We start from the raw sequence: 14971 nt of genomic DNA, 5'->3' as shown, positions 1-14971 counted from the left end.
TTCCGGTCTCTGCTTTTCCTCTTTCGCCGTTCTTCTACATCCATCTCCTCTGTATCCCTTCTGGGCGGTCCAGGACCCTCAACTTCCATGAGAGGAGAACCCCTCACTTCTGTCTCAGGTCCCACGACCTTCCCCGGGGACACAATGCTTTTGGAGACATGAGCCACAGCAGGTATCACAGGAATTCCGGTAGCAGAAGACTCAGGCATCACTTTCAGGGTGTGGGTCTTAGGCACAGGCACAGCATCCATGGAGCTCTTCCTCATCGAGGGACCAGCCGACGTAGCCACAATATTGGCCCAGGAGCGTTGAGGACAATCCTTAAAAGCGTGTCCTTTCTGCTTACACACATTACACAGAATCTCATTTTGACAGTCCAAAGTGGTGTGGCCTTTTTGGCCACATCTTTTGCAAATAACCACTTCCTCTTTGCAAGATTCTTGTGTATGACCATATTCATGGCATTTCCTGCAATAATACGGCATCCCAGGGTAGAATAAATAGCCACGTTTACGCCCAATTAAAAAATTTGCAGGTGGGCGACACAGACCTCCAATTCCTCTCACATCTTCTCTGAACTTAACAGCAAACTTATGCTTTCCAGTCCAAAAGTCCATTGCATTCATTATTTTATGAGAGTATTTGACTTCCGCACAATATTGGTTTAAAAATAAGACAATGTCTCTTATATCCACGTATGGATCGTGCATAGTAACCACCAGTGGAACATCGCCATTAGAATATAGAGCAATGAAAACAAGTCCTTTCATATCCTCCTCATTGGCAAGCTCCCGAACTTTCTCAAACATATGGTCACATGCAGATGCGGAAGTCAAGGTAAGAATGAAAAGTCCTTTACCTGGGTCTTTTAGGCAAAACACATCTTCTCTCTGAATGTGCAATAAATCCAGCATAATTCTCTTGACAAAAAATTCCAAAGTCATCTTCTCCTTTTTCTCCTCATCCACTTCAATACGGAAGGTGTTCTTAATCCGAGTTTCAGTATGCGCAGCAAACCTAAGGGTCGCCATGGGGGATCGCCTTCCCGTTCTTTGTAAGTCCTCCTCCTATAGCAGCATGAGGCTTAAGACGGCTAAAAAACCGCCGATGCCTCAAGGCCGAAGGTTCGACGAACTCAGAGCCCTTTGACAAGATACAAGATCTTAGCCAAAAGGCCGAGAAGAAATAACCGTGAAAGGGGCGGGCCCAACAAGGTCCCCTTCATGGGCACTATCACTGCTTGCTGTCAGGGAGGCTGCCAGACAATTTTCCATGCACACTCTGGGCTGGGGGGCAGTCAACCACCAGTACACACAGCAGAACCTAAACCCATACCATTATTGCTAAGCAGCAAGACAGGGGCCCATTGCACTCCCACGGGGCCTTTTTAAATGCAATCCATAACCCGGATTTGCCAGGAACCCTTCTTACTCCTCCTACTTGCATGTGACACTGGGCTTAGGATCTGCATAGGAAACACACACACAAGCACACACCTACCTTTGTTGCCTGCAGATGCCTCCTTGGCTGTCCCCAAACGGTATCAAACCAACACCCACGGGAAGCTGTAAGCATAGAGGACATGCCTGCACCCCATTGGACTTACCTGTGTGGGTTAAATCCGGGTTATTTGACAACCTATGGCGGTGATGGTTCTGCTCAGGCAGAGCAGTGCTGATGCTCCTCATAAAGCTGTCGCTGCTGTGAAGGTTCTAGGTGACATCACAAATCCCTTTGGTTACATACACAACAAAGCTGGGTTGTTGTTGTTTACACTCTGCAAGGCCTGTGGAAGTGAGTGACATCATAGCACTGTAGTTCTGAGGGTTCAAGATGGATGCAACAATCTCCTGTTGCTTCTATGAAGGCCGTAATAGACGACATCACCAAACAGCTCCATAGTCACATACACAGCAAAGGAGAGATGTTGTTTACACCTAGTGATGTCAGTGGTATTGAGTGACATCACAGCACAGTGCTAAGGCTCCTGGGCCTGGACACAGCAGCGGCTGCAATATCTCAACGGAGAATACGTTTATATCTATGTGTGTGTGTGCGCATATATATATATATATATATATATATATATATATATATATTTCTCCGCCGAAATCACTTTTAAACCCATTTCCACCTTTTTTTCCCTTCTCTTCCTCTTACTTTTTTTTCACGTTTTTTTACGTTTTTCTCCTTTTCGCCTCTTTTCTGGGCGTATTATTCTTCTTTTTCTTCTTTTTTTTCGTCTAATGCATACCCCATCAGTGCAGCAATGCTTATTCAATACCGCCAGCAGATGGAGACACTGGGGGATAATTTTCTAAGGATTTATACTGATTTTTCCTGTCTGAATTTGTCGCACAGAAAGTTGCAGGCCAAATATGTGTGACATTTCTGCGACTTTAGCTTCTAGAGCATTTTTACAACATTATACATAGGTGCTGAATACATAAAAAGCGACTGTTCAGCGACAGACAAGTCGCATCGGCTGAAAGTAGGCCAGAATGTCAGTCCATGTTGGAGCAGGTTTAGATACAGTCTAAAGCATAGATCTCAAAGTCTGTGCACAGAATTTAGCAAGGGCCTCGCACCTTCTGATGCATCAGGTAGGTGCACAATAGCATAGCCTAACCCTCTGTACTTTGGTCTATATTGATGCGGGACATAGACAGCCAGCTGATGACCAATCCATTAGTGCAATGGATGGCTGGAAGCATTTGTCTTTGCCTTTGCAATACCACAGAAGCAATGCATGGTCAATGTACAGCAATGACACACCTGTGTGAACAGCCAGGAGACCCCCCCCCCCATGTTATGTTACATAGTTACATAGTTAGTACGGTCGAAAAAAGACATATGTCCATCACGTTCAACCAGGGAATTAAGGGGTAGGGGTGTGGCGCGATATTGGGGAAGGGATGAGATTTTATATTTCTTCATAAGCATTAATCTTATTTTGTCAATTAGGAACATTCAGCACCCACCCGCTATCAAGGCAGCTGCCTATCATGTCATGCCCTACCTGCACAGGTGTGCTGGCTACTCAAATGATCCAATTAAGGAGGCCATTTAGTCAGCAGCAGCAGAAGTCCTGTGCCTGGACGCTCCAACAGGGGCCAGACACAAGCAGAAGCAGAAGCAGCAGAAGCAGCAGCAGCACCACCTTTTGTTTTTTGGCTGCAGCAGCAGCAAGGCCCACAGGGCTGGCTAGCTGGCTAGCCAGCAAGCAGGTAGCAATGAAAGTAGGAATCTTTCTTTTTAACCCTGTAAGGGGGTGGTGCACTGTACCCGAAGATACTGCCATATCGGGTCAATGCATAGGGCGACGGAAGCAAGCTTCGAAATCGGCCCCCGTTCTCAAAAATCCATTTAATATATGGTCCCCAGATAGGGGACGTATCAGATATTAAACTGATAAGAACAGATACTACACTTGATCTTAGCCAAAAGGCCGAGAAGCGATAACCGTGAAAGGGGCGGGCCCAACAAGGTCCCCTTCATGGGCACTATCACTGCTTGCTGTCAGGGAGGCTGCCAGACAATTTTCCATGCACACTCTGGGCTGGGGGGCAGTCAACCACCAGTACACACAGCAGAACCTAAACCCATACCATTATTGCTAAGCAGCAAGACAGGGGCCCATTGCACTCCCACGGGGCCTTTTTAAATGCAATCCATAACCCGGATTTGCCAGGAACCCTTCTTACTCCTCCTACTTGCATGTGACACTGGGCTTAGGATCTGCATAGGAAACACACACACAAGCACACACCTACCTTTGTTGCCTGCAGATGCCTCCTTGGCTGTCCCCAAACGGTATCAAACCAACACCCACGGGAAGCTGTAAGCATAGAGGACATGCCTGCACCCCATTGGACTTACCTGTGTGGGTTAAATCCGGGTTATTTGACAACCTATGGCGGTGATGGTTCTGCTCAGGCAGAGCAGTGCTGATGCTCCTCATAAAGCTGTCGCTGCTGTGAAGGTTCTAGGTGACATCACAAATCCCTTTGGTTACATACACAACAAAGCTGGGTTGTTGTTGTTTACACTCTGCAAGGCCTGTGGAAGTGAGTGACATCATAGCACTGTAGTTCTGAGGGTTCAAGATGGATGCAACAATCTCCTGTTGCTTCTATGAAGGCCGTAATAGACGACATCACCAAACAGCTCCATAGTCACATACACAGCAAAGGAGAGATGTTGTTTACACCTAGTGATGTCAGTGGTATTGAGTGACATCACAGCACAGTGCTAAGGCTCCTGGGCCTGGACACAGCAGCGGCTGCAATATCTCAACGGAGAATACGTTTATATCTATGTGTGTGTGTGCGCATATATATATATATATATATATATATATATATATATATATATATATATATATATTTCTCCGCCGAAATCACTTTTAAACCCATTTCCACCTTTTTTTCCCTTCTCTTCCTCTTACTTTTTTTTCACGTTTTTTTACGTTTTTCTCCTTTTCGCCTCTTTTCTGGGCGTATTATTCTTCTTTTTCTTCTTTTTTTTCGTCTAATGCATACCCCATCAGTGCAGCAATGCTTATTCAATACCGCCAGCAGATGGAGACACTGGGGGATAATTTTCTAAGGATTTATACTGATTTTTCCTGTCTGAATTTGTCGCACAGAAAGTTGCAGGCCAAATATGTGTGACATTTCTGCGACTTTAGCTTCTAGAGCATTTTTACAACATTATACATAGGTGCTGAATACATAAAAAGCGACTGTTCAGCGACAGACAAGTCGCATCGGCTGAAAGTAGGCCAGAATGTCAGTCCATGTTGGAGCAGGTTTAGATACAGTCTAAAGCATAGATCTCAAAGTCTGTGCACAGAATTTAGCAAGGGCCTCGCACCTTCTGATGCATCAGGTAGGTGCACAATAGCATAGCCTAACCCTCTGTACTTTGGTCTATATTGATGCGGGACATAGACAGCCAGCTGATGACCAATCCATTAGTGCAATGGATGGCTGGAAGCATTTGTCTTTGCCTTTGCAATACCACAGAAGCAATGCATGGTCAATGTACAGCAATGACACACCTGTGTGAACAGCCAGGAGACCCCCCCCCCCCCCCCCCCCCATGTTATGTTACATAGTTACATAGTTAGTACGGTCGAAAAAAGACATATGTCCATCACGTTCAACCAGGGAATTAAGGGGTAGGGGTGTGGCGCGATATTGGGGAAGGGATGAGATTTTATATTTCTTCATAAGCATTAATCTTATTTTGTCAATTAGGAACATTCAGCACCCACCCGCTATCAAGGCAGCTGCCTATCATGTCATGCCCTACCTGCACAGGTGTGCTGGCTACTCAAATGATCCAATTAAGGAGGCCATTTAGTCAGCAGCAGCAGAAGTCCTGTGCCTGGACGCTCCAACAGGGGCCAGACACAAGCAGAAGCAGAAGCAGCAGAAGCAGCACCACCTTTTGTTTTTTGGCTGCAGCAGCAGCAAGGCCCACAGGGCTGGCTAGCTGGCTAGCCAGCAAGCAGGTAGCAATGAAAGTAGGAATCTTTCTTTTTAACCCTGTAAGGGGGTGGTGCACTGTACCCGAAGATACTGCCATATCGGGTCAATGCATAGGGCGACGGAAGCAAGCTTCGAAATCGGCCCCCGTTCTCAAAAATCCATTTAATATATGGTCCCCAGATAGGGGACGTATCAGATATTAAACTGATAAGAACAGATTTTTTTTTTAAGTTAGCCCTCAGAACTCAATCAGAGCTCCAAGATCTTATATGGACTCGATTGTTTTGTTCATCATCAGGTAACACTTTTATTTATTCCTAAAAAAAGACAAATTGAAATAAAATATTATAACAACAATAAAAATAATAAACATTCCAAAATTATAACAAATTCATTCCCTTTCTCCGGGCGTAAACTGCCAAGTAATCAATTAAACCATAGGTTAAGCTTCCTTTTTCCATTTCCCTTTTTACTGGGATGGCCAACCAGGCCGGTATTTTATAAGTTACCATAAATCGATCCACGTCAGGGCGAAAAGAATCATAAACTTTGTTTCTTACTGCAGGCAACTTGGCTTTAAAGGTGGATAATAGATTATCCAGGTCCTGTAAGAACAATTCTCTTTCCTCATCTGGAGCTCTCTCCAAAATAGTTTGGAAAGACCCTGAATATCCTCTTAAATCTCTCACCGGCTCTTCATTTTTCTTTTTACTCTTATGCTCTCCAATGTTCTTTTCTTCTACTATCATCTCTTTTCCAACAATTTTTGGCTCTTGGGTTACCACAGATCTTTTAATTTCTGGCTCTTGTTCAGAAACTTCTTCTTCTCTTTTCTTCTTCCTCTTTGGACAGTTCACATACATGTGACCAATTTTGTTACATAAATTACATTTACTTTTTTGGCTACAGGATTCGATTTCATGACCTTCTTTTTGGCATTTTTGGCACCACATTGAGGTGCACTCTTCCTTTAAATGGCCATATTTCTTGCATTTTCTACAGAAATTCTGCATACCTGCAAAAAACATATCTCCATTGATAACCCCTATTTTAAAACGGGCAGGGGGATAAAGAACTCTTCCATCTGCGTCTTCCTTGAACTTTACTTTAAATCTCCACTTTGTTGTCCAGACTCCATACTGATTATAAATTTTCCCAAGTGGCGCAATTTCCTCACAAAATTGGGTCAAAAGAATTATAATATCCTCCTCAGGGACGTAAGGACTATACATCCTCACCGTTAAAATTCTTTCTCTCCTGGGAAAGTGGGGAATGACTTCCACGCCCTCCCACACTGGATCAGACTTGATTGTCTCAAATTTCTTCCAAAATAAATCATAATCCTCTTCGGAAACCAAAATAACATCAAAGCACCCTTTCTTTGGAAATTCCAACATGGAAAGGATTTGTGTCTTTGCAATTTCCAAAACTCCAAAAAGAATTTCCTCCATTACAAAGGAAAGTCCTCTTCTTTTCTTCTCAAGGTCTTTCAGCAGGATCCGGACCCCATTCTTGATCTTCCCAAAAAAAGGAACCTCCTCTCCAACAGATTGAGAGGTGTCCATGATCTCTTCCATCTTCAATAGGCGTGTCCAGGCAGGGACAGAAAAACACTCCCCCACCAAAGAGTGGGCAGTGAAGGGTGATCGCCTCCCGTTGTCTGGGGACTAAGCCGGCTCCCTAATAGCAGCAGGGGGGTGAAGTCCCTCCGTTAAGAAGGACGATCCCCCCAGGCCAAGGAGCCGGGTACCCCAGACACCCTCTGACCAGACCAAGTGAGCAGATACTACACTTGATCTTAGCCAAAAGGCCGAGAAGCGATAACCGTGAAAGGGGCGGGCCCAACAAGGTCCCCTTCATGGGCACTATCACTGCTTGCTGTCAGGGAGGCTGCCAGACAATTTTCCATGCACACTCTGGGCTGGGGGGCAGTCAACCACCAGTACACACAGCAGAACCTAAACCCATACCATTATTGCTAAGCAGCAAGACAGGGGCCCATTGCACTCCCACGGGGCCTTTTTAAATGCAATCCATAACCCGGATTTGCCAGGAACCCTTCTTACTCCTCCTACTTGCATGTGACACTGGGCTTAGGATCTGCATAGGAAACACACACACAAGCACACACCTACCTTTGTTGCCTGCAGATGCCTCCTTGGCTGTCCCCAAACGGTATCAAACCAACACCCACGGGAAGCTGTAAGCATAGAGGACATGCCTGCACCCCATTGGACTTACCTGTGTGGGTTAAATCCGGGTTATTTGACAACCTATGGCGGTGATGGTTCTGCTCAGGCAGAGCAGTGCTGATGCTCCTCATAAAGCTGTCGCTGCTGTGAAGGTTCTAGGTGACATCACAAATCCCTTTGGTTACATACACAACAAAGCTGGGTTGTTGTTGTTTACACTCTGCAAGGCCTGTGGAAGTGAGTGACATCATAGCACTGTAGTTCTGAGGGTTCAAGATGGATGCAACAATCTCCTGTTGCTTCTATGAAGGCCGTAATAGACGACATCACCAAACAGCTCCATAGTCACATACACAGCAAAGGAGAGATGTTGTTTACACCTAGTGATGTCAGTGGTATTGAGTGACATCACAGCACAGTGCTAAGGCTCCTGGGCCTGGACACAGCAGCGGCTGCAATATCTCAACGGAGAATACGTTTATATCTATGTGTGTGTGTGCGCATATATATATATATATATATATATATATATATATATATATATATTTCTCCGCCGAAATCACTTTTAAACCCATTTCCACCTTTTTTTCCCTTCTCTTCCTCTTACTTTTTTTTCACGTTTTTTTACGTTTTTCTCCTTTTCGCCTCTTTTCTGGGCGTATTATTCTTCTTTTTCTTCTTTTTTTTCGTCTAATGCATACCCCATCAGTGCAGCAATGCTTATTCAATACCGCCAGCAGATGGAGACACTGGGGGATAATTTTCTAAGGATTTATACTGATTTTTCCTGTCTGAATTTGTCGCACAGAAAGTTGCAGGCCAAATATGTGTGACATTTCTGCGACTTTAGCTTCTAGAGCATTTTTACAACATTATACATAGGTGCTGAATACATAAAAAGCGACTGTTCAGCGACAGACAAGTCGCATCGGCTGAAAGTAGGCCAGAATGTCAGTCCATGTTGGAGCAGGTTTAGATACAGTCTAAAGCATAGATCTCAAAGTCTGTGCACAGAATTTAGCAAGGGCCTCGCACCTTCTGATGCATCAGGTAGGTGCACAATAGCATAGCCTAACCCTCTGTACTTTGGTCTATATTGATGCGGGACATAGACAGCCAGCTGATGACCAATCCATTAGTGCAATGGATGGCTGGAAGCATTTGTCTTTGCCTTTGCAATACCACAGAAGCAATGCATGGTCAATGTACAGCAATGACACACCTGTGTGAACAGCCAGGAGACCCCCCCCCCCCCCCCCCCATGTTATGTTACATAGTTACATAGTTAGTACGGTCGAAAAAAGACATATGTCCATCACGTTCAACCAGGGAATTAAGGGGTAGGGGTGTGGCGCGATATTGGGAAAGGGATGAGATTTTATATTTCTTCATAAGCATTAATCTTATTTTGTCAATTAGGAACATTCAGCACCCACCCGCTATCAAGGCAGCTGCCTATCATGTCATGCCCTACCTGCACAGGTGTGCTGGCTACTCAAATGATCCAATTAAGGAGGCCATTTAGTCAGCAGCAGCAGAAGTCCTGTGCCTGGACGCTCCAACAGGGGCCAGACACAAGCAGAAGCAGAAGCAGCAGAAGCAGCAGCAGCACCACCTTTTGTTTTTTGGCTGCAGCAGCAGCAAGGCCCACAGGGCTGGCTAGCTGGCTAGCCAGCAAGCAGGTAGCAATGAAAGTAGGAATCTTTCTTTTTAACCCTGTAAGGGGGTGGTGCACTGTACCCGAAGATACTGCCATATCGGGTCAATGCATAGGGCGACGGAAGCAAGCTTCGAAATCGGCCCCCGTTCTCAAAAATCCATTTAATATATGGTCCCCAGATAGGGGACGTATCAGATATTAAACTGATAAGAACAGATACTACACTTGATCTTAGCCAAAAGGCCGAGAAGCGATAACCGTGAAAGGGGCGGGCCCAACAAGGTCCCCTTCATGGGCACTATCACTGCTTGCTGTCAGGGAGGCTGCCAGACAATTTTCCATGCACACTCTGGGCTGGGGGGCAGTCAACCACCAGTACACACAGCAGAACCTAAACCCATACCATTATTGCTAAGCAGCAAGACAGGGGCCCATTGCACTCCCACGGGGCCTTTTTAAATGCAATCCATAACCCGGATTTGCCAGGAACCCTTCTTACTCCTCCTACTTGCATGTGACACTGGGCTTAGGATCTGCATAGGAAACACACACACAAGCACACACCTACCTTTGTTGCCTGCAGATGCCTCCTTGGCTGTCCCCAAACGGTATCAAACCAACACCCACGGGAAGCTGTAAGCATAGAGGACATGCCTGCACCCCATTGGACTTACCTGTGTGGGTTAAATCCGGGTTATTTGACAACCTATGGCGGTGATGGTTCTGCTCAGGCAGAGCAGTGCTGATGCTCCTCATAAAGCTGTCGCTGCTGTGAAGGTTCTAGGTGACATCACAAATCCCTTTGGTTACATACACAACAAAGCTGGGTTGTTGTTGTTTACACTCTGCAAGGCCTGTGGAAGTGAGTGACATCATAGCACTGTAGTTCTGAGGGTTCAAGATGGATGCAACAATCTCCTGTTGCTTCTATGAAGGCCGTAATAGACGACATCACCAAACAGCTCCATAGTCACATACACAGCAAAGGAGAGATGTTGTTTACACCTAGTGATGTCAGTGGTATTGAGTGACATCACAGCACAGTGCTAAGGCTCCTGGGCCTGGACACAGCAGCGGCTGCAATATCTCAACGGAGAATACGTTTATATCTATGTGTGTGTGTGCGCATATATATATATATATATATATATATATATATATATATATATATTTCTCCGCCGAAATCACTTTTAAACCCATTTCCACCTTTTTTTCCCTTCTCTTCCTCTTACTTTTTTTTCACGTTTTTTTACGTTTTTCTCCTTTTCGCCTCTTTTCTGGGCGTATTATTCTTCTTTTTCTTCTTTTTTTTCGTCTAATGCATACCCCATCAGTGCAGCAATGCTTATTCAATACCGCCAGCAGATGGAGACACTGGGGGATAATTTTCTAAGGATTTATACTGATTTTTCCTGTCTGAATTTGTCGCACAGAAAGTTGCAGGCCAAATATGTGTGACATTTCTGCGACTTTAGCTTCTAGAGCATTTTTACAACATTATACATAGGTGCTGAATACATAAAAAGCGACTGTTCAGCAACAGACAAGTCGCATCGGCTGAAAGTAGGCCAGAATGTCAGTCCATGTTGGAGCAGGTTTAGATACAGTCTAAAGCATAGATCTCAAAGTCTGTGCACAGAATTTAGCAAGGGCCTCGCACCTTCTGATGCATCAGGTAGGTGCACAATAGCATAGCCTAACCCTCTGTACTTTGGTCTATATTGATGCGGGACATAGACAGCCAGCTGATGACCAATCCATTAGTGCAATGGATGGCCGGAAGCATTTGTCTTTGCCTTTGCAATACCACAGAAGCAATGCATGGTCAATGTACAGCAATGACACACCTGTGTGAACAGCCAGGAGACCCCCCCCCCCCCCCCCCCCCATGTTATGTTACATAGTTACATAGTTAGTACGGTCGAAAAAAGACATATGTCCATCACGTTCAACCAGGGAATTAAGGGGTAGGGGTGTGGCGCGATATTGGGGAAGGGATGAGATTTTATATTTCTTCATAAGCATTAATCTTATTTTGTCAATTAGGAACATTCAGCACCCACCCGCTATCAAGGCAGCTGCCTATCATGTCATGCCCTACCTGCACAGGTGTGCTGGCTACTCAAATGATCCAATTAAGGAGGCCATTTAGTCAGCAGCAGCAGAAGTCCTGTGCCTGGACGCTCCAACAGGGGCCAGACACAAGCAGAAGCAGAAGCAGCAGAAGCAGCAGCAGCACCACCTTTTGTTTTTTGGCTGCAGCAGCAGCAAGGCCCACAGGGCTGGCTAGCTGGCTAGCCAGCAAGCAGGTAGCAATGAAAGTAGGAATCTTTCTTTTTAACCCTGTAAGGGGGTGGTGCACTGTACCCGAAGATACTGCCATATCGGGTCAATGCATAGGGCGACGGAAGCAAGCTTCGAAATCGGCCCCCGTTCTCAAAAATCCATTTAATATATGGTCCCCAGATAGGGGACGTATCAGATATTAAACTGATAAGAACAGATACTACACTTGATCTTAGCCAAAAGGCCGAGAAGCGATAACCGTGAAAGGGGCGGGCCCAACAAGGTCCCCTTCATGGGCACTATCACTGCTTGCTGTCAGGGAGGCTGCCAGACAATTTTCCATGCACACTCTGGGCTGGGGGGCAGTCAACCACCAGTACACACAGCAGAACCTAAACCCATACCATTATTGCTAAGCAGCAAGACAGGGGCCCATTGCACTCCCACGGGGCCTTTTTAAATGCAATCCATAACCCGGATTTGCCAGGAACCCTTCTTACTCCTCCTACTTGCATGTGACACTGGGCTTAGGATCTGCATAGGAAACACACACACAAGCACACACCTACCTTTGTTGCCTGCAGATGCCTCCTTGGCTGTCCCCAAACGGTATCAAACCAACACCCACGGGAAGCTGTAAGCATAGAGGACATGCCTGCACCCCATTGGACTTACCTGTGTGGGTTAAATCCGGGTTATTTGACAACCTATGGCGGTGATGGTTCTGCTCAGGCAGAGCAGTGCTGATGCTCCTCATAAAGCTGTCGCTGCTGTGAAGGTTCTAGGTGACATCACAAATCCCTTTGGTTACATACACAACAAAGCTGGGTTGTTGTTGTTTACACTCTGCAAGGCCTGTGGAAGTGAGTGACATCATAGCACTGTAGTTCTGAGGGTTCAAGATGGATGCAACAATCTCCTGTTGCTTCTATGAAGGCCGTAATAGACGACATCACCAAACAGCTCCATAGTCACATACACAGCAAAGGAGAGATGTTGTTTACACCTAGTGATGTCAGTGGTATTGAGTGACATCACAGCACAGTGCTAAGGCTCCTGGGCCTGGACACAGCAGCGGCTGCAATATCTCAACGGAGAATACGTTTATATCTATGTGTGTGTGTGCGCATATATATATATATATATATATATATATATATATATATATATATATATTTCTCCGCCGAAATCACTTTTAAACCCATTTCCACCTTTTTTTCCCTTCTCTTCCTCTTACTTTTTTTTCACGTTTTTTTACGTTTTTCTCCTTTTCGCCTCTTTTCTGGGCGTATTATTCTTCTTTTTCTTCTTTTTTTTCGTCTAATGCATACCCCATCAGTGCAGCAATGCTTATTCAATACCGCCAGCAGATGGAGACACTGGGGGATAATTTTCTAAGGATTTATACTGATTTTTCCTGTCTGAATTTGTCGCACAGAAAGTTGCAGGCCAAATATGTGTGACATTTCTGCGACTTTAGCTTCTAGAGCATTTTTACAACATTATACATAGGTGCTGAATACATAAAAAGCGACTGTTCAGCGACAGACAAGTCGCATCGGCTGAAAGTAGGCCAGAATGTCAGTCCATGTTGGAGCAGGTTTAGATACAGTCTAAAGCATAGATCTCAAAGTCTGTGCACAGAATTTAGCAAGGGCCTCGCACCTTCTGATGCATCAGGTAGGTGCACAATAGCATAGCCTAACCCTCTGTACTTTGGTCTATATTGATGCGGGACATAGACAGCCAGCTGATGACCAATCCATTAGTGCAATGGATGGCTGGAAGCATTTGTCTTTGCCTTTGCAATACCACAGAAGCAATGCATGGTCAATGTACAGCAATGACACACCTGTGTGAACAGCCAGGAGACCCCCCCCCCCCACCCCCCCCCATGTTATGTTACATAGTTACATAGTTAGTACGGTCGAAAAAAGACATATGTCCATCACGTTCAACCAGGGAATTAAGGGGTAGGGGTGTGGCGCGATATTGGGGAAGGGATGAGATTTTATATTTCTTCATAAGCATTAATCTTATTTTGTCAATTAGGAACATTCAGCACCCACCCGCTATCAAGGCAGCTGCCTATCATGTCATGCCCTACCTGCACAGGTGTGCTGGCTACTCAAATGATCCAATTAAGGAGGCCATTTAGTCAGCAGCAGCAGAAGTCCTGTGCCTGGACGCTCCAACAGGGGCCAGACACAAGCAGAAGCAGAAGCAGCAGAAGCAGCAGCAGCACCACCTTTTGTTTTTTGGCTGCAGCAGCAGCAAGGCCCACAGGGCTGGCTAGCTGGCTAGCCAGCAAGCAGGTAGCAATGAAAGTAAGAATCTTTCTTTTTAACCCTGTAAGGGGGTGGTGCACTGTACCCGAAGATACTGCCATATCGGGTCAATGCATAGGGCGACGGAAGCAAGCTTCGAAATCGGCCCCCGTTCTCAAAAATCCATTTAATATATGGTCCCCAGATAGGGGACGTATCAGATATTAAACTGATAAGAACAGATACTACACTTGATCTTAGCCAAAAGGCCGAGAAGCGATAACCGTGAAAGGGGCGGGCCCAACAAGGTCCCCTTCATGGGCACTATCACTGCTTGCTGTCAGGGAGGCTGCCAGACAATTTTCCATGCACACTCTGGGCTGGGGGGCAGTCAACCACCAGTACACACAGCAGAACCTAAACCCATACCATTATTGCTAAGCAGCAAGACAGGGGCCCATTGCACTCCCACGGGGCCTTTTTAAATGCAATCCATAACCCGGATTTGCCAGGAACCCTTCTTACTCCTCCTACTTGCATGTGACACTGGGCTTAGGATCTGCATAGGAAACACACACACAAGCACACACCTACCTTTGTTGCCTGCAGATGCCTCCTTGGCTGTCCCCAAACGGTATCAAACCAACACCCACGGGAAGCTGTAAGCATAGAGGACATGCCTGCACCCCATTGGACTTACCTGTGTGGGTTAAATCCGGGTTATTTGACAACCTATGGCGGTGATGGTTCTGCTCAGGCAGAGCAGTGCTGATGCTCCTCATAAAGCTGTCGCTGCTGTGAAGGTTCTAGGTGACATCACAAATCCCTATGGTTACATACACAACAAAGCTGGGTTGTTGTTGTTTACACTCTGCAAGGCCTGTGGAAGTGAGTGACATCATAGCACTGTAGTTCTGAGGGTTCAAGATGGATGCAACAATCTCCTGTTGCTTCTATGAAGGCCGTAATAGACGACATCACCAAACAGCTCCATAGTCACATACACAGCAAAGGAGAGATGTTGTTTACACCTAGTGATGTCAGTGGTATTGAGTGACATCACAGCACAGT

At 45.7% G+C, this 14971-nt stretch overlaps 5 non-coding genes and 1 pseudogene across 5 annotated transcripts; all 6 read right to left on the bottom strand.

Moving 5' to 3' along the window:
• Positions 1–3269: 3269 nt before the first annotated feature.
• LOC130301740 (U2 spliceosomal RNA) lies at positions 3270–3460 on the bottom strand. Its single transcript, XR_008852093.1, has one exon. It is a non-coding gene; the product is annotated as a U2 spliceosomal RNA (small nuclear RNA).
• A 2100-nt stretch (positions 3461–5560) lies between these two features.
• Positions 5561–5745, bottom strand: LOC130301764 (U2 spliceosomal RNA). Its single transcript, XR_008852117.1, has one exon. It is a non-coding gene; the product is annotated as a U2 spliceosomal RNA (small nuclear RNA).
• Positions 5746–7180: 1435 nt separating this feature from the next.
• On the bottom strand, positions 7181–7317 carry LOC130301768 (U2 spliceosomal RNA; annotated as a pseudogene).
• Positions 7318–9411: 2094 nt separating this feature from the next.
• LOC130301739 (U2 spliceosomal RNA) lies at positions 9412–9602 on the bottom strand. The gene has a single exon (XR_008852092.1). It is a non-coding gene; the product is annotated as a U2 spliceosomal RNA (small nuclear RNA).
• Positions 9603–11698: 2096 nt separating this feature from the next.
• On the bottom strand, positions 11699–11889 carry LOC130301738 (U2 spliceosomal RNA). Its single transcript, XR_008852091.1, has one exon. It is a non-coding gene; the product is annotated as a U2 spliceosomal RNA (small nuclear RNA).
• Positions 11890–13990: 2101 nt separating this feature from the next.
• LOC130301737 (U2 spliceosomal RNA) lies at positions 13991–14181 on the bottom strand. Its single transcript, XR_008852090.1, has one exon. It is a non-coding gene; the product is annotated as a U2 spliceosomal RNA (small nuclear RNA).
• Between the last annotated feature and the right edge of the window lie 790 nt (positions 14182–14971).

This window comes from Hyla sarda, unplaced genomic scaffold (genome assembly GCF_029499605.1).
Source record: "Hyla sarda isolate aHylSar1 unplaced genomic scaffold, aHylSar1.hap1 scaffold_1134, whole genome shotgun sequence".
NCBI classification, from domain to species: domain Eukaryota; kingdom Metazoa; phylum Chordata; class Amphibia; order Anura; family Hylidae; genus Hyla; species Hyla sarda.
This window is presented reverse-complemented; position numbering and strand designations above follow the sequence as displayed.